Source organism: Callospermophilus lateralis, chromosome 5, assembly GCF_048772815.1.
Source record: "Callospermophilus lateralis isolate mCalLat2 chromosome 5, mCalLat2.hap1, whole genome shotgun sequence".
Taxonomy (NCBI): domain Eukaryota; kingdom Metazoa; phylum Chordata; class Mammalia; order Rodentia; family Sciuridae; genus Callospermophilus; species Callospermophilus lateralis.
Genome location: NC_135309.1, coordinates 68963465 through 68985591, shown reverse-complemented (window position 1 = coordinate 68985591; position 22127 = coordinate 68963465).

Below are 22127 nucleotides of genomic sequence, written 5' to 3'. Positions count from 1 at the left end.
AATGCCACCCACCTTCCTCCCAACTTGCGCCTCCTCTCACGTTCCCTATGGCTGTGAATGACTCCATTATGCACCAGGCTTTTATCTCCCACACTTCTCCTGGCAGCTACCATCTAGCCTTCCAAAACTCCTACATCTCCCTCAATGCAACCTGTTCACAATTGCCAAGGTTACTTTCACATGCTGTTTCTTCTGCCTGCCTGATATAGTTCCTTCTCACTCCTCCTGTCTTCCTTTGGTTAGTGTACATGCTATATGCAAGATTCATCTCAGATAACATTTCCCTTCACTATCCAACTCCTCCTCCCTATCTAGCTCATGTGTGTTCTCATGTCCTCTGGTGCTAGAAAGACCCTCATTCCTCTGCTTCAAAATCCAGGACCTACTTGTTTGTCTTGTGTGGTACACGGTGAGCTGCTTGAAAGACAAACCTTGAGCCCTATTGGTCTTTGAATTTGAAACCCCCAGGGACTTCCCTGCTTTTTGTTTGAGGGCCTGTGGGTGCTCCTTGCACAACACACGAGTTCACACATGTTGAAGTGACAAAAGCTTTTACAGTGACAGAATGAAGTAAATCACGTAGGTCAACTGAAGCCTTTATAAATTCTCTTCTACCCTCCCTTTTTTTTTATGGGTTTGGAAATTACTTCAAAATCTGGTAAGATGAATGCCAAGAAATATACTTATAAACCTTCCCTTTGCTCATTTTATTCATCTTGATAATTGTTTTAAGACATTCCAGTTAATTCTCCTTATCTTTGTTGCCTAAAGTTTTTCATGACCCTCAAGGGAATCTGGTTTCTGTTCTGTTCTATGGAAATTAGACAATTTGAGGTCTTCAAAGGCATGAAATTCATGATCTTTTCACTAACAATGTTAGAAATGACTAGAGCTGGTTTTCATGAATATAATAAAGAACATAGGACCCTGGAAAGACTGACATTAAAAGGTACATTTCTTGTTGTGCATGAGCGGGAAGTAGTTGGTGATTTGGGGTAAAATGTGTTCCTTTGTAAGGAGCTTGATTCTGCACAAATTTCTTCTTACAGTCTGTGGACTTAAGATCGGACATTTTCCAAGTTGCTGCACATCAACCTTATATGTTTATTTAGGATAAAGTTCCGGACATGTAAGCTGCTGATTGCAGTGACAAGATTTCTAGGGTTCTTTAATTTTTTTAAGGCTTCTTTCATAGATACTGCCTTCTCTCTGAGGGGAATTTTGAGGGTCACTAAGAAACAGCGTTCCAAAAATAAGGAGATGGGCAAGTGGGGAGAACTATGAGTGACTCACCACCTGCACCTTGTTACACTTCTATTGAGAAGGATGAGGAATTCTTAAAGTTCCTGCATGTCTATTGAAGGCCATGATGAGGCCACTCCCTAGGTCTCAGTGCAAGGCCTTTAAGGTGATATTGCTCCCTGATCTATCCTGAAGAATATCCCATGTGTGGTGGAGAAGAATGCGCATTCTATTGGATGCACAGCAGTTGGATGGTATGTTCTCTTTATGTCTACAGGTCCACTTGGTACAGATTGTAGTTTAAGTCCACTCTTTCCTTTTTATTTCCCTATTAAGTGTCCGCTTAAACTTCTCTTGTATCTTTGCCATTTCTATTTTCAAGTCCAATTTGAATCTTTCATGGGCTGGATAAGCTCTTCTGGACTACCGAAATTCCTGCATTTATAAAATCTATGTCTTATCTCATTGACAGTATTCAATTCCACTCAAAAAAAAAAAATGTAAGGAGTGCTGTTTTGCTGTGCATTGGATGTTCCTGCATGTTTCATTGCAAAAATGAAAGTGTTCATTTCTTCTCTTACCCTACTTCCAATGAAAACACAGTCTTTCAATTATTGTAACATAAATGATGATTTATGAGTACATGAATTTTCTAGAAAAGCACCCAGAAATTGTTCTGTACTTTTCAGTTATATCCAACTATTTGTAATAATCCAACTATTTCTAATCATCATTGCTGTGATGGCAAAATATTGTTTAGTCAGGGTTGCGTTTGTGCATGTGGACATTCTGTGTGTGAAGTAACAGAGTTAGTCTCCCAGAGGACAGGATGTTTTAGTGTTGCAAAGACATCTCTCTTTTATGATTATGAAATAAAAAAAAATATAATCAATGTGTTTTAAAAGATTAGTATTTTATCTTCTTTAAAAGCTTTGTTGAGACAAAACTGTACATATTTAAAGTATACAACTTGATGCATTTTCATTGTGAAATAAATCTAATTAACATGTCTATTACCTAACATAGTTACCATTGTGTTTTTCATCTGTTCTTACTGTTGCTTTATTTTTTCTTTCTTTTCTGTAGTAAGAACACTTAAGATCTATCCTTTCAGCAAATTTCAAGTGTATCATGCAATTGTTCTCAAGTGGAGACACCATGCTGTAATTAGGTCTCCAAAACCTATTCATCTTATAACTGAAAGTTTGTTTCTTTTGAAGACTCATTTTCCCCAGACCCTGACCCTAGTAACTACTTTTTTTACTTTCTGTTTATATGAGCTTGACCTTTTAAGATTTCCCACATAAATGAGACTGTGCAGTATTTATCTTTATGTAGTATTTGTCTTTCTGTTTCTAACTTTTTTTCACTTAACATCATGTCCTTCTCGTTCATTAATTTTGTTGTAAATGACAGGAGATCATTCTTTTTAAGGACTGAATGATCCTGTGTGTGTGTGTGTGTGTGTAAGTGGGAGAGAGAGAGATTTTCATTCTCTATTCATTTTGGGCCTCACACATGCTAGACTAGTGCTCTACATTAAGTTAAATCCCCAGCCATTTTTAAATTCCATTTTTGAGACAGGATGTTTCTAAGTTGCCAAGGATAACCTTATACTTGCTATCCTCTTGCCTCAGACTCCCAAGTAGCTGGGATTATAGATATGGGCCACCATGCCTGGCATCTATTCATCTTTATGAATACATGGATATTGTGAAAAATTCTATAATGAACATGTGCAGATATACATTTGACATACTGGTTTAATTTCATTTGGATACCTATTTAGACATTGGATCATAAGATAGTTATATTTTTAATTTTTTAAGGAACATACATACTATTTTCTGTAATGACTTAATTAATTTAAGTCCCCAGAAACAGTTTACAACGGTTTTTTTTTTTTTTTTTTTTTTTTTTTTACAACCTCACCGACATTCCTTGTCTTTGTCTTTCTGGTAATAACCATTTTTACAGGTATAATGTGATACTGTAGTTTTGATTTGCATTTCTCTGATGACTAGTGATGTTGAAAGCATTTTAATGTGCTTGGTAGCCATTCATATGTCTTCTTTTGAAAAAAATCTCTTTAAGTCCTTCAACCATTTTTTTTTAAATGGTGATTTCTTTTTATTTTGCTGATGCATTGATTGAGATCATTATGCATTTTATATATGAACTCCTTATTGGACGAATGATTTGACAATATTTTCTCCCATTCTGTATACTGCCCTTTTACTCTGTAAATTGTGTCCTTCACTGTACAGAAGTGTTTTTGGTCTGATGCAATCAGACAAAATGTGTCTATTTTTACTTTTGTTATCTGTAATTTTAGTGTCATTCAAAAATTCACTGCCCAGACTGAGGTCAGAGCCTTTTCCCTATTACTTTCAGTAGTTCTACAGTTTGGGGCCTTGAATTTAAGTCTTTAATCCATTTGAGGTCATTTTTGTATATGGTGTGAGATAATCATCTAGTTCTAACCTTGTGTAGATACCTAGTCTCCCTAACATAATTTATTTAAGAGACTATCCCCCATTGTGTGGTCTCAGATCCCATATCAAAGATCTGTTGATCACAAACATGTATTTTTATTTCTGAGCTTTTAACTCTGTTCCATTGTTCTTTGTGTCTGTTTTTATGTGAGTACCAGGCTGTTTGGATTACTATAGATTTGTAATATATTTTGAAATCAAGAAGTGTGATGCCTCTAGTTTTCTACCTTTGAGACAAGATTGGTTTGACTATTTGGAGTCTTTTGTGAAACAGAGCAATACCAGAGCAATAATAAATAATAATAATAATAATAATAATAATAAAAAAAAGAGTTATCAACAAACTCCCAACAAGGTAAATTCTAAAACAAGATGGACTCACAGGAAAATTTTACCTAATATCCAAAGAAGAATTAGTACTAATCCTTCTTAGAGTCTTCCAAGAAAATGGAAGAGGAAACAATTCCAAATTTATTCTATGAGTCTAGCATTACCTGAATACCAAAAACAGATAATGACACCCTAAGGAAGAAAATTATAAGTCAGTACCTGATGAACATAAATGCGAAGTTCTTCAATAAAATACGATCAAAAAATTCAGAGGCCCATTAAAATGATTATACATCATGACAAAGTAGATTTATCCCTGGTATGCAAGGCCTGTTCAAAATACACCAATCATGGCAACATAGCACAGTAATGGTGGAGAAATAGAAACCACATGATAATCTCAATAGGTTCAGACAAAAAGAATTGACATTTGTTCCTTTGGGAGCAAATATTCTTCCTTATTAGGCACTTCCAGGTTTGTTTTGTCTTCTCTTCATGGATAGATCTAAATTTAGATATTTTATACATTTATATAAACTCTAAATATCAGAATGCTCAGAAATTACTATTTCAAGAAAATATTGTTATGACTGGCTATAAATTGTACCAAGAACACACGTAGAAAAACGTTTTTGCCTAGTACCAATGTTTAAGTCTAATTCTTTTCCAGATTTTTTTTTTAGAATGATACCTCTTTGGTAGATAAAATATAAATTTATAAACCAAGGGAAGGACTATAAAGCTTAGTGGAAGCACATTTTAATTCAGTAAATTCATGTACAGTAGGATTTGCCAACCCGGCTAAAAATGTTGAAGTTTTATATTTCCTTGCTCATCTTTAATCTAGCAGTTATACTTATTATTGAAGGTGGGGTATGTTACAATAATCCTGAATGTCCTCACACTGGTGATTAGAACTTTTGCTTTTTTTCTCTATGGTCAAGAATAGTATCTCCCCTTTCATTCCCAATTTTTGTTATTTGTGTCCTCTTTGCTGTTTTTCTCCTTAATCAGTCTAGCTAATGATTTGCCAATTTTATTAATCTTTGGGGGAAAAGGACCAACTTTCTGTTTTGTTGATTCTGGTTTTTTTTCTATCCTCTATTTCATTTATTTCCACTCTAAACTTATTGCTTTCCTTATGCATCCTGAGAGCTTTATTTCCTTTCTGTTCTTAGTGTCTTAAGGTGGAAGGTTAGCTTATTAATTTGAGATATTTTTCTTGTTTTACTGTAGGTTTTTATAGCAAGAAATTTCTCTCTGAGAACTGCTTTCCCTACATTCTTTAAGCTGTGGTATGTTATGTTTTCATTGTCAATCATTTCAAAGTATTTCCTAATTTCCCTTGTGATTTCTATTTTTGATCTAATGGTTATGTAGGAGTGTGTTGTTTATTACCACATGTTGTAAAATTTCCAAATTCTCTTTTTGTTATTGATGTCTATGTCTAATATCATTCCATTGTGGTCAGAGAATATACTTTATGTGATTTCAAATTTATTGAGACTTATTTTGTGGCTGGAAATGTGATTTGTCCTATAGAGTCTTATGTTTGGTTTTGCTTTTGTGGATGGTGTGCTCAATAGATGCCTGGCTAAAAATGTTGTTCAAGTTTTGTATTTCCTTGCTCATCTTTAATCTAGCAGTCCTACCTATTATTGAAGGTGGGGTGTTGATATATTTAGTTGTTATTGTTCAACTGTCTCTTTTTCCTGGAACTGTACTTCAAAGGGCACCTTCATCTATGACAAAACATAATAGCTAATATTATTTGCAACATTTTATAATTAACATAATCTTTATAAATGATTTGTCCCTGAACTTTCACAGCAAACTTAAGAAGTACCATTATTTACCCCATTAATAATAGTTGAAGGAAATAACAATAAAAAAATTCAATAACTCTCACAAAGTTTAAATTGGTAAAGGCACTGAACTTGGGTTTGTTAAAGTCTTGTATGTTTCCTACTACACCCAGGTGTGCTCTTCCCATTTCCCTATTTTGTAGGCACCAATATGCCTCCATAATGGCTCTTCATGGGCAAGCTCCATCCATCTTCCTTTCCCTTCTGACCACCTGTTCCTGTTCATTTTAAGCCCACTGAGTTTGGCAGAGCCTATGCCTGGCTCCAGCTCAACTCTCTGTATCTGTAGCTCACCTCCTTGGCTGGCATCTTCTGGTATTAAATCTACCCAGTTTTCTGGCCAAGATCCAAAAAGCTCTGGTGACAACAGCCAGACCCACCCACCTGTCCATTCAAACACTGCCAACTGGGCAGCATCTCCCTCTTCAACCAGCTGTCAGTAGTCATTGTCTCTTGCCAAAACACCTCTGTCCCACCCCGCCCTAACCCAGCACTTCTCCTGGCACCTCTAAGAAAGACATGGTAGGCCGTAATTATATACCAAAGCATTTTTTAAAAATCATTGTATAGTAAATAAATGATGAAAGTTTGAATCTACATACTCAATCATTGTATAATAAATAAATGATAAAAGGTTGAATCTGTATACTCAGAGAAGAAACAGTTGAATGTGAAGAGTGAGTTCATGGGTTGGGGTTGTGGCTCAGCAGTAGAGTGCTTGCCTAGCACGTGCGAGACCCTGGGTTTGATCCTCAGCATCACAATAAATAAATAAATAAATAAAATTAAGGGATTGTGTCCAAACACAACTAAAAAATAAATAAATATTTTTAAAAAGTAAGTTCACTCTTTGTTTCAATCTACATTCTACCACCACTGATGAAAAAATATTTCAGCTGACTTTTTTTAATAAATTGGCCAGATATGTCCATGTCAAGAAGATGCAAGTTTTTTCCAAGAGATAGGACTAGGAGGGAAGGGGACTTATGAGCTGAAATTGAATCCAAGATATGTTGTTTCAGATGCTGACTTAAAATCTTGGGAATTTGTGTTTATGGCTGTAGTAGAGGGGGAAAAAAGGCATTTGACTAGAACATGATGAAGAAAGTTTGTGCTGCCAGAATTAAGGAGAGCAGACTGAAAATAGGGTAAACATTTGGCCAGAGACATACCTTTACTTATAGATATTTTTATGTAGCAACTTTGTTGGCAGGTAAACTAGATTATAGGTCATGTAGGCCAGAATATGTGACAGAATAAAAAAATCTAAACCCAAAGTTAGAGAACAAGGAATAGATTCAAAGTCCTAAAATCAAGCCTAAGGGCAAGATAACTTGAAAGTCATAATACATGACTGAAGCTGTCAAGCAAGACATGTTTGGTGTGTGTGTGTGTGTGTGTGTATGTGTGTGTGTGTGTGTATGTGTGTGTGGGGTGTGTGTGTTTGTGTCTTGATATCTTTCTCTGTGGGGACACAGTTTAGAAGAGATACTGGAAGATGCATAAAAAGACAGTTCAGGATTCTATGATTTGATGCTTTGGTCTTTCAAATTGGGCTCCCGACCTTTCTGGTTTTATAGCTGGTAGAAAGGGAAAGGGACTCATTTGTCCTATACAGAAGAGGACTTCTACACCAGAGTGTGGGAAAACAGGGTTCTCATGCACTGTTAGGAGAGAAAACATCTATGTAGCCATGAGCCCAATATTTTGGGGGTATTGATGGGATAACTTAGGTGTGCTTGGTCATACAGAGAGATATATATCCATATTCATAGCCAACAAGTGCAAAAGGGCTTTGATCTAAATTGTTATAAATAGGGGAATGGATAAAAATATATGTAATAAAATTATGTGTATAAAAAAGAAATATATAGATCTATAAAACCATGTGGGTCAAATACCAACACAATCCAAGAAAAATAAGTAGCATAATACTAATTATGTAAATATGTAGAGCAGAAAATAATATAGTTCAGTACTAAAAAATATACCCAGACACTCATTTGTACAAGTGTGTGTAATATAAAAAGGGAGCTTATACTAAATTCATAATTAAGATTAGGTCAGTTTAAGGGGGAGGATTTTTAACTATTTTTTAATCATCAAAATTTTCTCTAATGAGACTGCATTTATTTATTATTTGTGTAATTTTAAAGTGCTACATATGTAGCACAAAATGAAGTTCTTAATCATGGCTTGAGGTTTTAGGTGACTTATTTTTCTGTATATTTTTATAAAAGTGTTTTAACTTGCAAAATTCCAAAGTAAAGAAATAGACAGGCCTAGTGATGCTTTCCTGTAGTCCTGACTACTTGAGGCAGATGGGTCCCTTGAGCCCAGGAGTTTGAGGTCAACCTGGGAGCATAGAGAAACCCTGACTCATAGAGAAAGAGAGAGAGAGAGAGAGAGAGAGAGAGAGAGAGAGAGAGAGAGAGAGAGAGAGATATTTAAAAAATAAACAGAGGGATTCCATACAAACAAATGAGAGTGAATTTTCTCTGTAATACAGAGGAGAACATACCTTTGCTCACTTTTACATACCTGTGCTTTGAACTAGTGGGAGACTAGACTCTCACTATGAGAAATTACCCGCTTTGTGAGGTAACTGTTGTCCTTTCCTTGATAGACATTTCTTAATAAGTCTATTTGATTTCAATGAAGAGTGGTCAGAATATTAAATAAATCTCCCCGTGGACAACTGGGGACATTTTTGAAACAATATATGCTTGCTCTGTCCATCATTCATACAGTCACAGACACTCAACACCTTTATGTTTCAAAGGCTAACCTGGGGTTTCTGAGGTACTTCTCCTGCCCTCTGGAAGCCCAAGGCTAATAGAAGAGACAGAAGGCGAAACAATAATTGTCAAGCAATATGATAAATGCTGTAATGAGCTCTGTTTAAGATATTTAATGACTCTTTTGCCTCTGTCAATGACCTACTAGATGGTGGCAGACTTCCACTTTCACTATAAACAACAGAAAATTGGAAAAATACACAGAATAGCTGTTTTCTCTTATTGTGCCACAATCGGCATAGGACTGTGGTCCATGAAATAACAACACAGATGAGGGGAGGTCTACAATTAACCTGGCTTTCTGCCTGGAATCCCATGTTAAATTACCATGCTCGGGGAGCACAAGCAAAGTAGAATGGCCCCACAAGGCTGAGAACACAGAGTTTTGAGAGGTTCGGCGATTGGGCAGCTGACATTCGCGATGAAAATCGTTGGAGAGGAAGGAGCTATACAGAATACAGAGATCCAGAAATCTACATAATGGTACCTTTGGGTTTGTTTCTCACCAATAAATGGGGCTGGCTGTTTTAATCAGCTTTTTCACCACTGTGACTTAAAGACCTGAGTAACCCAATTGTAGAAGAGGAAAAGTTTATTTGGAGTTATTTATTCAGAGGTCTCAATCCACAGACAGCAGCCTCCATTTCTTGGGGCTCAAGGTGAGGCCAAACATCATGGTGGAAGAACATGGCAGAAGGAAGCAGCTCACATGGTGATCAGGAAGCAGAGAGGAAGATTGCACTCTCCAGATACAAAATATCTTCCTCAAAGCCCCCACTGAACCACTGCCTCCAGCTGCCACTCAGTCAATCCCATCAGGGCTTAATCAAATGACTAGGTTGAGGGTATAATCCAATCATTTCTCCTCCGTGCCTTCTTGCATTGTCACATGTGAGCTTTGGGAGAACACCACATCTAAACTATAACAGGGCTTAAGGGCAACATTACAAGGCTGAGAAAACCCAAAATTTCCAGAACACACATCAGTCTCAAAGCAGAGACCTTGTTGAACACCCTGAGCATTCAGTAAAGAAACAAAGGGCACGATTTCAGGGGCATGGTAATTTAACACCAGAGAGAGGCTCCTGTGGACCCATCAACTAAAGATTATATAAAAGCCTTACACTTTTCAAGGTAAAGAAATATAGTATCTGCAGTGAGAAATTGACAGGAAGGGTGTGTGGTAGATTAAATACCTGCAAAACCAGAAGGAAACATCAGTAAGTTTGAAAACAAAATAAGAATAGGGAAAGGTAAACCTCAGTGGTTTATATTTCTATTTTAGACTCTAGAAAAAGGAGAATAAAATAATATAAAATAAAGGCATAAAACAATAAAAGGTAGAAATTAATTAGTAGATAATACAAAAAAACACAATGAAATAAAAAAACCCAGTTCTTTGAAATAATCAGTATAATTGACAAACCTCACACTTTACAGAATAAAAGAAGGTGGCATAAAGAGCAAATAACAGCGTAAAAGACGAGGCGTCACTATATATTCTAATACATGAAGGGAAAATAAGAGAACAATTTCATGCTACTTTGAGAGCATAAATGAAATGACACATTTCTTGAAAGCTACAAATTATTCAAACTGACCTGAACATAAGTAGAACTGTCTGACATTATATCTTATTAGGATATTACATTCATAAATAAAAATTTTCCACAAAAGTAATCTAAATTCAAATACAGGAAATTGTATCTCTATATAGTAGCAACAAATTATCAGAATACAAAATAAAAATAATATTTAAATTAATGTCAAAATTGAAATACTAAAAAATTAACTTCACCAAATAAGCGAGTTCTATTTACTGAAAATTATAAAACATTTCTAAGAAATATTAAAGAAGGCATAAATAATAATATCACACTTGTAGAGTGCTAATGTTTTCATGAATTTGGAGGCTCGATATTGTTAGATACCATTTTCCCCAAAATTGAATTACAGAATCAAAGAAATAATAATTTAAATCCCAGTAGGTATCTTTATAGAAAAAGACAAGGTGACTTTAAGAAGTATATTGGCCTAGAGTAGCCAAAATGACTTTTAAAGGCAAGAGTCAATTTGAGTAGCTTCTATTATCTGGTTTCAGGATAATCTATATAAGCCAAGTAACCACAGAGTGTGGTGGTGCACACCTGCAGTCCCAGCTAGCAAGAGGTTTGTTCAGGGCAAGCCTGGAAAATATGGCAAGATCTGCTTTTAAGAAAGAAAGAAGGAAAAGAAAAGGTAAAAAAAAGGGGGAGTGGCGCTATAGTAATCAATTAAAAGGTATTATATTGGTATTATAATAGACATACAGATATAATTGATACTTTATGAATATACCCACATAAACCTGATTAATTGATTTTTCAACAAATGTGGCAATTAACTTCAGTATGGAAAATACATATTTGCCAAAATATATCATCAGTGAATTTTGATGAGTATTCACAGTATTTAAACTCTGACAAGTTTTCATAAGACAATTTACTGTTAATAATGGATGCAATTTTTGACAGATTCTTTATGGAAAAATATGTGAATGACCAATAATTACCTGAGAAATTAGTTACCATCATTAGTCATCAGAAAATACAAAATAAAATCATCATTGGCTATACAAAATAAAATCATCATTGGCTAATCCTATGTACCAATAGAATGGCCAACACTTGAAACACTAACAATACCAACACCTGGAGCTGCCATCCATTTCTCAGAATTGCCCAACCATTTTGGAAAACAGTTTAATGGTTTCCTATATGTGTAAAAATAAATATATAATAAAAACCAGTGATTCCACTGATGGATATATATGCAAGACAAATTAAAATATGTATTTACATGAATATTTGTACATGATGTTCAAAGAGTACTATGGTAGATCAAAACTGAACACAATTAAAATGTTCATCAACAAGAGAGTGGTAAACAAATTTTAGTATATTTGGTTCAATGGAACTTAGCCTGCAATAAAAAGCGCCAAAGATGAATCACGAACCTTTTACTGTGCAAAGGAAGTAAAATAAAATCGCACTTACTATACAATTTATATATATTAAATTTTAGCAAATGTAGCAATAAAATATAACACCAAAAAACAAAGCAATATTAGTTCCTCATGGGCAGGGGACTTCCAGGGGCAAGGGCTGTGGTAAGAGGGTGACAAGGAGAAAATGCATGAGGATTCATAACAGGTGTCGGCACTCCATGCCCATGCTGCCCACACACACAACCATACCATGCCAAGGTGAGAGCAGCTTGACATAGGATCAGAGGGAGCTGGGCAATGTAAGTACTCTAACATTGCTCCTCTATGTCAAGAACCCACGCACACACATTTCTAAACAATTATTGCTTTGTGAGAATGTGGCCCCAGCATTGTCAGCTGATTTTTCCAGAAAAAAAGCCCAAAAGCTTAAATTTTATGTAAAATCTCTCAAATTTTAAACCCGTAATACTGTGTGGACTAATGCTAATGGGTCAACAAAACACACAATTGCGCATCTCTAGACAGAATATAATCCCCAGGATAAGAGTCGACAGTTTATGACCTGGGTTTGAATCTGCAGGACTTAGTAACTCTCTGAATGAGGATGATGAGAGACAACTTAGGGATTTCTGACTGGGGCGACTGATTGGAGTCTGGTTTTAATAACTGAAATAGAAATTAGGAGTCAGTAGCATATGTCTGTGGATACAATGATCCTGGGTTTGTTTAGACTGTGTTCAATTTGAAGTGCCTATATGAATAAACAAATGAATCTTTCCAGAAGGCATTTGAATGTAATTCCTTGAACTTTTGACAAAGGACAGGGTATGGGCTGGAAAATATTATGTGACAACAGTGATTATGGTACTTGGTTGGTTTGTTTATTTATTTGTTTATTTTGTACCAGTGATTGAACCCAGGGGCGCCCCAGCCCTGTTTTACATTTTATGTTGAGACAGGGTTTTACTGAGTTGTTTAGGGCCTTGCTAAGTTGCTGAAGCTGGCTTTGAACTCACAATCTTCCTGCCTTAGCCTCCTGAGCTGCTGGGATTACAGACAAGTGCCACTGCACCCAACCCTTGGCTTATTTTTGTAATATCTATTTAAAAAATACTGGAGTCATTTTCTTTATACTACCATTTATATTGGCTGTCTCAATAGGCAATTAAGAATACTCTCTGTGGTTTCCTTAAAGTACAATCTTTGACTTAATATTATTTTCCTGTTTTATTCCTTAGTTCTCTTGCTTAGAGCCAGTTTTTTCTTTCCTTCTTCATGAGGTAAACAACTTCAAAGTGAGAGAAAACAACTGAGTGCATTTTGAGGTGTTAACAAACTGCATGAAAGATTTCAATATATACATGGTGATAGGGATATTTTTAAGCATTTTTCACCCAAGGTGCCCAGTTTTCAACTAGAAGAGTAAAAAAGATGTTATTGAAAATTCAGTATGGGTTCCAATATTGAAAAACTGCTAGGGAAAGGGTTTGGAATGCTTTTTGGTGGATAATAGAAAGTCTTTAGAGGTCTAAGCTGGAGAAATTGGATATGTGCTTCAAAGAGATCACTTTGGTCAGAATTTAAAGACGAATTGGAGAAGGGAAGCATTACTGGCATAGATTCTAATGAGACTCTTACTAGCCTCAAAGTGGGAGGCAATCGATGGATTAATAACTTCCAATTATTCCTTCTAATAGTGATTACAAAACAAAAGCAGTGATTCATATTTGGCTTTACAATTTGCAATTTTTTTTAGATTGATCTAGTTTTTTTTTTTTTTTGAGTGTGTGTGTGTGCACGCATGCTTCTTTTTCTTGCCATAGTCACTTCCTTAAAATTAGATTTGATTTCGAATCAATTTTAGAATTATTCACTAACTTGTAAGTGCTGCCCTGTGAGTAAAACAGAAAACAGAACAAAAAGAAGTAAATGGGCCCTCTGTGCAAAGAGGTTTAAGTATAGCTGGGGAGATATTCACTAGACAGAGAGAAATACAAGAGGGACTTTGTCCTGTGTTCTTTGCACACCTCTAGTTCTATCATTGTTCTGGAGATATGGCAGGTGGTCTGAAAGTATGTGAATGAAGGTAGCCAGAATACCACTATGCTTCACACAGAAATTATTCCTTTGCAGCTGCACTTAGAAGATTAATGAGGAAATGGGGGTACACAGAAAACATCTAAATGATTATATTTTTGCATTTGGAAACTGCTGGTGACACAGGTCCACACCATCTGTTGGCTTGGCAACTGTGAGAGTTGACAACATTGCTCAGTGGAGGAGCCAGGATTCACTTTACAGAGGATAAATGCACAGTTGAGTATGGCTGGAGAGCTTGTCAACAGTGGTTGTAGTGGTAACTAGACTCCACTTCCTTAATTTTATGTCTATGCAAGGCTTGAAACTCGGGAACCCTCTCCAGCACCATCTTCTCACTTGTCTTCACTGTATGTAAACCTGATCTTGGGACTCACTACAACCTCAAAGCCTCAAGCCTTTCTTGTCTGGGTGCTCACGCCCACTCAGCTGGATCCCCTTAATCATTTGATATTATGGTTTGGATGTGAGGTATCCCCAGAAGCTCACATGTGAGACAGTGCAAGAAGGTTCAGAGGAGAAATGGTTGGGCTGTGAGAGCCTTGACCCAATCAGTGAATTAATCCCCTGGTAAGGATTAACTGAGTGTTAACTGAAGTGGTTAGGGTATGGCTGGAGTAGTGGTATTGGGGCATGACTTTGGGTATATATGTGTATCTGGAGAGCGGAGTCTCTCTCTCTCTGCTTCGGATCATAATGTGAGCTGCTTCCCTCTGCCACATTCTTCCACCATGAAATCCTGCCTCACCTGGAGTCTTGAGGAATGGAGCCAGCCTTGTATGGACTAAGACCTCTAAAACCCTGTGCCCTCAAATAAACTTTCCCTCCCCTACAACTGGGCTGGTTGGGCCCTTTTTGTTGAAGCAGCAAAAAAGTTGACTAAAAAACTTGATGTCCAATTCTAAATAAATTACATTCTCAATTTTATTGAAACAACCTAGATGTTTATTGGTATATTAATTTATGTGAAGAATATGGGTTGATCTTTTCTAATCTCGTAGACATACCAATAAGATTATTAGTCTGAATCTCTTATCTGCAAATATGATATTAAAAATGTTCTCAAAATTAAATGATTTCTAATTTAGTTGGTGCAGATTCAGTATGTCTTGAAATAGCTTTTTAAAGAAAATCTTAACCTGAATTGATCTAGGGATATTATTTACCCATTCTGCATAATGAACATATTAATATTCTATTGAAGACATATATATTTACCAGCTAGTTCCCTTGACCTGTTTTGGGACGACATATGTGTTATTCCTATATATTATAGGACTAAAACAGAAAAATTCTGAATTCTGAAGCATGTTTAGCTTCAAATGTCTCATATAAAATTTTTTGTGGATGTAACTTTTGATTTCTAAATAATTCCTTGTGTAACTTTGAGTAATTTTCCCAATAATCCTGGGATGTAATGAGTGCATTGCTGCTGCACCCAGTTTTCAGATGCAAAGACAGAGCTACAGGGTGATGAACCAGAGAGCTTGGATTTAAAAATAGGCATTCATTAGTTCTCTAGTGCTCTTTCACAATTTTTCCTTTAGCAGTTACTATTAATTTTATTATAAAATAAAAGGTTTTAATACAAAATGAAATTTCTCAAAAGTAGAAAGAAAAAAATCAAAGCTTCTCACAATTAAGATATAAATTGGTGTAAATATCCTCTCTTTTTCTGTACATTTATGTGTATTTGTGAGTTTCCAAGTGTATGTGTGTATACATGTGAGCATATGATTATACATTTGTAGAAGTGTGAGTGTTAATGTATATGTGAAGCTGTTAGTGGGTATGAGTGTGCATGTGCACAAGCATGTGTGTGTATTTGTGCACGCAGTTGTGTGGGCATGTGTACACATGTTTGTGTGCATTTCTATGTGTATTTTTGTAGTGTGTCTGTGTATGTGTGTTTGTGTTGGCATATGTGTGTGTGTTTATGTGCTTGTTTGTGTGCATGTGTTTTTTGTAATATTTCTGTGTGAGTGCATCTGCATGTATGTTTCTGTGCTTTATCTGTGTGCATGAGCTTTATCTGTGGGCATGTGTGTGCTTGCGTACATTTGTGTGTTTATGTAGATATGTGTGTTGTATGTGTGCAAACTCATGTGTGTGTGGTTTTGTGGGTGCACGTGTTTGTGTGTTTCTGCACATGTATTTTTGTGAGTGTGCACATGAATATATGTTTGTGTGTATGCATGTGTATGTTTATGTGGTTTGTATGAGTGTTTGTTTTCATGTGTTTGTGTGTGCATGTGCATGAGCTTGTTTGCATGTTTGTGTTTGTGCATGAGTTTATTGGTGTGAATGGATATGCATGTGTGTATCTTTGTGTTTGTTCTGTGCTGCATGTATGTGCATATGTGGTTGTGGTTGTGTATGTTGCTGTGTGCCTATGTTTTTGTGTGAACATGTCCAAATGTTTTTGTTTGTTTCTACTGGTATGTGTTTGAGTGTGAGTGTATTTATGTATGGTTGTGTGCTAGCCCCTGTTTGTGCATGCATTCACATGTTTGTATGTGTGATTGTATTTGTGTGTGCATGCCACTTGTTTTTGGTGTGTGCATATGTGTATAGTTTCTGTGTTTGCTTACATCTATGTGTTTGTACTTTTTATAAGGTACACATATTTATGTGTGTTTGTGTGAGTTTGTGTTTTCACAGAGAATGTGAGTATATGCATATGCACATGAATCCACATGTGTTTGTGGGTGTGTGCAGTGTTTTGCGTTTCTGTGTCTATTTATGAGTCTGGATCTGTTTGTAATTGTGCATGTGTTTTTGTGTTTGAGGAGTTTGGGGTTGTGGACAGTTTTGTGTGTATTTATGTGTAGTAAGGCATAAGTGTGTGGGTATGTGAGTGTGCAAGCATGTATGAGTGTGCAAGAGTATAGACATGTAAGCTTTAAGTTGTGCAACATGTGTTTGACATTGTACATGTTTAAGCATGTAAATGTATATGTAAGTGCATGAGAATATAAATATGTATGCAGTTGTAATCATGTAAGTGCCTAAAAATTCAAGAGGATCTGTGTTACTGCATAAACATATAAATGTGTAAGCATGTAAGTTTGTAAGTCTGTAAGCATGTGGGAGTTTCCAAGCAAATAAGGGTGTAAGCATGGAAGCATGCAAGCATCCATTAGTGTGCAACATGTAAGAGATCATACTGGTAATTGTGAGAATGTTAGTGTGTGTGTGTATGAATATGATCTTGTGTGTGTGAGCATGTATGTGCATATGTGAGTATGAGTGAAACCATGTTACCATGCAAGCATGTATGAGTGTGTAAGCATATAAATCTGTAATAAAGTGAGCAGATATGTAAGAATGTGTAAACATGTACATCAGTGAATGTGAATCAGTGTGAAAAGATGTTAGTGTGTAAGCACTTGTGCATATGTGTATGCATGCGCATATGTGTATGCATGCATATTTGTGTGTGTGCATGACTTACATGTTGTGTGGTTTTGTGTGCATGTGTATTTCTTTGTGTGTGCTTGTGTACATGTGCATGTGTTAGTGTTTGTGTGAATGCTTTTCTTTTTGTTTTTGCCTCCTCTAGTGTTTGTGTGTGTGTGTTTGTGTGTGTGCACATGAATGTGAGTTTGCCTGTTTGTTTTGGTGCACATTGTTTTGAGTGTGCATGCACATTTGTTTGTATATATGTGCCTGTGTGTATTTGTATACAATTTGTTTTCTGTACACACATGTTTGTGAATATGTGTGCATGTGTTTTGTGAGTGCTCACATATGTATATACATGTGTACCTGTGTGTACTTGCGCATGTACGCACATGTTTGTGTGTGTTTTGTGTGTGCAAGTATTTCTGCCTTTGTGCATTTTTGTGTAGTATGGGTATTTGTGGTCTGTTTGTGTATGTGCTCAAGTGTGCTTCTGTGCGTGAGTTGGAGGTTTGTGTATGTGGTCACTTGTGTGTGTGTGTATGTGTTGGTTTCTTGTATGTTTGTGCTTGCTTGTGATTTTGTGTGTGTTTGTGTGCATGTGCTTGTGTGTTTGTTTTTGTGGGTGTGTGCGTGTGCGTGTTCTTTTTTTGTGGGTGTGTGCATATGCATGCAATTGTGTATTTCTGTGTTTGTATTTGTGTTTGTGTGTGTCCATGTGTCTATTTGTGTGTGTGTTTGTTATGCCTATGTGAGTGCACATGTATGCTTTTGTGTTTGTGTGCATGCTTGTTTGTTTGTGCATTTGTGAAGTATTTATATGTGTATGTATGTTTTTATGTGTGTATGCCCCTGTTTGTGTTTCTGTGTGTATTTGTGTATCCATGAATGTTTGTATGTTTGTGGATGTATCTTTCACTATGTTTGCACATGTTTGTATGTGTCAGTGTGTTCTGGTGTATACATATGTGCATGTTTAGCTCTGTATATGAGGGTTTGTGTATTTTGCATATGTCTTTGAGTATATGTTTGTGAATGCATGTGTTTGCATTTGTGCATGTGTGCACTTGTGAGTTTGTGCATGTTTGCACATGTGAGTGAATTTGAATCTGTGTGTTTGCATATGTGTGTGCATAACTGTGTTCATGTGTGTAGTAATGTGTGTTCATGTTTGTGCACATGTGTTCATGTTGCATATTTGTGTGTGTTAGTGTTTGAATGCAGCTTTATTAGTGTGTGCATGTGCAAGTGGGTGTATGCTTTTGCAAATGTGTGTTTCTCTGTGTGTTTTTGTTTGTTTTGCAGTGTTTGTATGTGTGTACTTTTTTGGTGTGCATAAGTGTGCAAGCATGTCTTCATGTTTATTATGTGTGTGCATGAATTTGTGTGCCTGTTTGTGTGTGCATATACCTGTATTTGTGTGTACATGTGCATGTTGAACAATTTTGTTTTCAGACTGAGGCTATGCAAGGAGGAAACACAACATGCATTTAACCTACACACACAATAAACATGCAACATACACATAACACAGCACATAAGATACATGCAATACAACCTGCTCACAATATGCAATGCATATAACATGCATACAACACAATTTAATGTAAAACATATACATAATATACAACACACATGCAACACATTTGACATACAACCTACACCTTGCATGCATTTAGCATACAACATATATAAATCACAATACATAACATACAGGAGACAAACAACATTCACATAACACACATGTCACATACATATAAAATACATACAAGCACAATTTGCAATTTACATAAATCATATATAACACATGCAGCATACACATGGCTGTGTGAGTGTGTGGGATTGAATGGGTGAGTGTGATTGTATTTGTGTGTATATTTGTGAATGTGTGGTAGTTAATTGTGTGAAACATATGTGAGTGTGTAATTGTGTGGGAATATGCATGAGGCTGTTAGTGTGAGCAAGTGTGTGAAAGTGTGAGTGTATGTGTGTGTTTGAGTGTGTGTGTGGTTGTGTCTGAGCATGTGAGTTATGTGTGGTGTTAGACCATGATGCAAGAAAAGACCACTGACTCCAATTAAAATCAAATTAAAGCAAGCTTATTATTTCGACTGGCCGGGCTGCCTCTCCCTCCCCAAACGGGGGGAACAAGACAGCAGCCCCAGCTTTCCTGCAGCTCAGCTTTATAGCCCAGAAAGTTACACAAAGGGCGGTTACAGATAACAGAACTCTGACGAGCATAACACTGATGGTAGTTTACATTTTTTGCTGGCCCCAACATCAGAATTTATGAAGACCATTAGAGCCTCAGAGAGGGTCATTGTCTGGCCAGGGAAGGCCAAGATTTGTGAGGCGTCACTAAAGTTTCAGAGAGGGCTGCTGTCTGGTCAGAGAGCCAGGCATGGGTGAGTTCAAGGCACAGGCAGGCATTCCAAGCAGGTTCAGAATTTGCAATAATTTATAGTAAAGCTGAAATTATCTTTTCATGGCTTTGTGGCAAGATGGCTCCCAATTTTAAGAAAAGATCGGATTGGGTCTATCAGTAGGACTAGGTGGAAGGGTTTGTGAGTGTGTAAGCTTGAGAGTGTGAGTATGTGAGTGTTAATGTGAGTGTGAATATGTATGTGTGAATGTGTATGTGAGTGTGCATATATGAGTGTGAATGTTTGTTGAGTGTAATGTGTGTTAGTATGTATGTAATTGTGTGTATGTGTATTTTTATGTGTATGAGTGTGTGTGATTTTATATGCATGTGAGTATATTTGTTTATGTGTGTATGTTGAAATATATTTGTGTGACTGTATGTATATGTGAGAGTGAGCGTGACTGTATATATATGTAAGTGTGTGTGAATGTGGGAGTGTATATGTTTGATTGTAGGTTTGAGTGTATTTGTGTGACTGTGTGCAAGTTTGTGTCTATGTGTGTGTGAGCGTGAATGTGTCTTCTTGTGTGAGTGTGTATGTGAATGTGAATGTGTGTGATTAATTGTGAGTGTGCATTGTGAGTGTATGTGTGAGAGTATATGTGTGAATGTGTGAGAGTTATACATATATAATGTGTGTTGATTTGTATGTGTATGTTTGAGTGTGTTTGAGTGTTCATGTATGACAGTATTTATGTATGAGTGTGTAAGTCTATATATGTGAGTGTATTGGGTATGAGTATGTGAGTGTGTATGTATGTTTGAGTGGGATAATCCATATATAGAATTCTGCTTAATGATTTTACTCACTTTAATTTAATTATACACGTATTCTAAGCAATACATTACCTTTAAATCATGATTTCCCATTGTTCTAAACCTCTGGTGCTGAGATTTCAGGGAACATGCTCATTTTCAGTTTATCGGGTCTTCCTCATTGCTGATTTCTGTTCAACACCCTTTTCCACCTAATCACATAAATACCCATTCTTGTGTGTCTCGTAAACACCCTGGATATGTGGCTGTTCTTATAAAATTAATGTTACAAATAAAATATTAAATGTTTCCCAAATTCTTAAATTCTGCTAAAGGCCAGACTTGTTTCTAGTATTTTTCACTCATACTGTATACATGATTTTAAGCAAGGTACTTAGTTTCAATTTATTTTTAGGTGGTGCTGAGGATCAAACTCAATGCCTCACACATGTTAGGTAAGCACTCTGCCATTGAACTACAACCCCAGCCCCATCGTACTGTATTTTTAAGATGTATGTATATATGTATATATCTACCATCAGTTTTTTCTAACTATATTTAACCACTTCATAGCACTCCTACTGATAACTCATCAGATGGTATTTAACTGGTAGAACTTTATAGTTGGAAACAATATAAACAATGATGTGAAGAATAATGTTGAACATGTTCCTTTAAGGACTCCAGTGAGAATTACCCTGGACTCTGTACATAGAGTACGATCTATCAGTCATAAGGCAGGAACAAATTGAATTTCTACAAGTAATGTCAGATAGTTTGGGAGCGCAAGTGGACTAACCAGTTCAGCCTCTTATAAATAGTGCTTGAAGGACATTTATTTCACCATATTTATACTAAATACAGGTATGATTCAGTTTTGTTTGAAACTTTTTGAAATTTAATAATATTAGATTTAATTCTAATTTGTATTTCTTGATGCTGGTGAATTTGAGAAAGACTTTATATGCTGATTATACATCTATGAGTTCCTTTCTACAAGTTTCTTGTTCATACCCTGTGTACATTTTTAATCTGATTTTTGTTCTTTTCTCATTTACATGAGAAATATAATATTCAGAAATATAAATATAATTTCTTACACAAAGAGGACAACAAAATGTTCTATTTTTTGAAATAATTAAAGTTTATTTGACTTATCGTCTATTAGTTTTAAATTATGGTTCAATGATTATTTACTGCGTTCTTTAAGCTCTCTTTTTTAAAGAAATTGAAGTGCTGCAATTCAACAGTAGGAATTTGTTTAAAATGTTAGGTAGGGAATAAATTACTCAGTTCCTAAATTTTTGTATTAATTTACCTAGTGCCTGAGATTTCCTATTTCACTAAACTTTTGCCAGTCTTAAGTGTTAGTTTAGTCAGATTTTTATGACTGTGACCAAAATACCTGGCAAAAACAACTGAGAGAAGGAAAAGTTCATTTGGGGTTTACAGTTTCAGAGGTTTCAGTCCATAGGCAGTAGACTCCATTTCTTGGGTTCCAAGGTGAGGCTGTATATTATGCTGGGAGGAGCTTTGTAGAGGAAAGTTGCTCAGGTATTGGCAGGGTCAGGAAGAAAAGAGAAAGCTGAGAAAGAGCGACAGGGAAGGTGCACCCTTCTAGGGGCATTACTCCAAATGAACCACTTCATCCACCATAACCCATTTGGCTATACCCATCTCCTCCAGAAATACCCATCTGTCTATAGTTACTACCAACTCAGTCCATTCCAA